At 34.4% G+C, this 2,148-nt stretch overlaps 1 pseudogene; it reads left to right on the top strand.

Annotated features, from left to right (window-relative positions):
• LOC107084394 overlaps positions 1-2,148 on the top strand; it is an 86,872-nt pseudogene that overhangs the window by 21,012 nt on the left and 63,712 nt on the right.

Here is a 2,148-nt window from a genome sequence, read left to right as displayed (position 1 = left end):
TCTGGCAGAAGACAAAGCTCAAGATGCTTCCGACCCCTGCAAAGTTTCACTACATATTCAACCTTAGAGACCTGTCTAGGGTATGGCAAGGGATGCTTACAACTACTGCTGAGGTAGTCAACTCTGATCAGGTAAGATAAGTTTAATATTGTGTCCTCTTAGCTATTTTTTTTTTTCAATAACTTTATTAATTGTCTTAAGGTGTTAAAATATAGCTTATATTCATTACACATCTAGAACTTATTCATTCATTAGTCTTTCTAAAGAATACATATTTAAATCCCTTTCAGTTACAGTGCAGCATTATTAATAAATAGTCAATTTTTATATGGAACATTACAATATTGGTGAGAGATTTGAGCATCAGCTAGTGGAGATGAATCAAACAGGGAAGAAAATTTCTGTTTTTAAAATTCGGTTCTTGCTGAGGTGGCCCACTCTGCATTACTTTGTGGCCTTACTGAATAATTGAATATAGTCAAAGTTCTACTTTAGCTGAGACTGTCCTACATTCATGCTGTGGCTCCCAGCCAAGCTAAGAGCTTAGGCAAATCTTATCACATTCAGTCAGCAAAACAATTTGTTGTGGCACTTGCATTCAAATTGATTTAATAATTTTTTTTTTTTTTTTGAAAATCCCTCTCATTCTCCTGTTTCATTGTTTTTAGTTTGTTTAAGTAACCTTTGCAAACCCTTTTGTTTTCATTGAAAACAAGAACTTCCCAGGTATTGCTGGCACTGTGGAAGCATGAGTGCAAACGTGTGATAACTGATAGATTCACAATGTCTGATGATGTGGAATGGTATTTTGTTGACTTCATAAGAGATGCCCCAGAAGCTACAGGTACCCATGAAGCAGAAAATGGAAGCCTTTTTTCTCATTTTTGATTTTCTGTTTGAAATTTAAACATGTTTTGTGTAACTACTTTTCTCACAGGAGATAGAACATAAAGATTTTGATTGACGTACTCATAGAACTCAAGTACTATGAGCCTATTGAATCATTTGAGAATTTAAAAGAGCGTCTAAACATGTTCCTCTATCTTTACAATGAGAGCATAAGAGGGGCCGGCATGGACATGGTCTTCTTTCAAGATGCAATGATTCATCTGACCAAGGTATTTTAAATACTTTTTTTCATGTGGTGACAATAGTCTGCATAAAAGATGTAGATCATGTAATTATTTGTCATTATAAAATTCCAGCCTAAATTGAAAATAAAGAAGAACACAGATCTTGGAGACACTATTTAGTAATTGGATGGTCATGTTCACATTTTTTTACACTTTCACTTTGAGGGAGCTGGTGTCCTCCAAGTTTTTCAGCACATATTAATTCAAAAGCCTAAATTAAGATTTGAATGTCAATTTCTATATAGCTGGTTATAGTTAATCAAAATTCATTGAAAAATATAAAAATATACAGTAAATTACACTGCCCTAGTGAACTGTAATTGAACTAACATGTAAACCTGACAGTGTTTACTTTTTATGTCTCTTGAACTTCAGTTCTAACATGCACTACACTTCCTGTCCAAAGTCAGGTTTTTTTTCCCAGATGCCAATTTAAAAGCAAAAGCTGTGTAAGGCTCTGATCCACTGTTTGATGTAACTTTGTTTATATTTTACGTTAGACGTATTTATACCCATATATTTTGAACAAATATATGGGTAATGAACAAATAAGTGCGAAATGTTTTTGTTTTGTTGATCATGACAAAGCAGTTATGGAGGAGACAATTCAAACTTACATCTTAATGGTTTGCCTGATTAAATGGTTGTCCTTAAGTAAAGGGATTCATTTCAACTGGCATAAGCCACTTTTCAATTGGGATATCCCACTTTTCAAATGGCATATCCTACTTTTCAACTGACATAAGCCACTTTTCAACTGGCATAAGCCACTTTTCAATTGACATAAGCCACTTTTCAGTTGGCATAAGCCACATTTCAAATGGCATATCCCTCTTTTCAACTGGCATCTGCCACTTTTTAACTGACATACCGTAAGCCACTTTTCAATGGGCATATCCCACTTTTCAAATGTCATATCCCACTTTTATACTGACAAGCTACTTTTCAAATGGCATAAGCCACATTTCAACTGGCATAAGCCACTTTTCAACTGACATAAGCCACTTTTCAATTG

This window comes from Cyprinodon variegatus, unplaced genomic scaffold (assembly GCF_000732505.1).
Source record: "Cyprinodon variegatus isolate N-32 unplaced genomic scaffold, C_variegatus-1.0 Scaffold99, whole genome shotgun sequence".
Classification (NCBI taxonomy): Eukaryota; Metazoa; Chordata; class Actinopteri; order Cyprinodontiformes; family Cyprinodontidae; genus Cyprinodon; species Cyprinodon variegatus.
The sequence above is the reverse complement of the archived record's forward strand: the minus strand, read 5'-3'. Positions and strand labels throughout refer to the sequence as shown.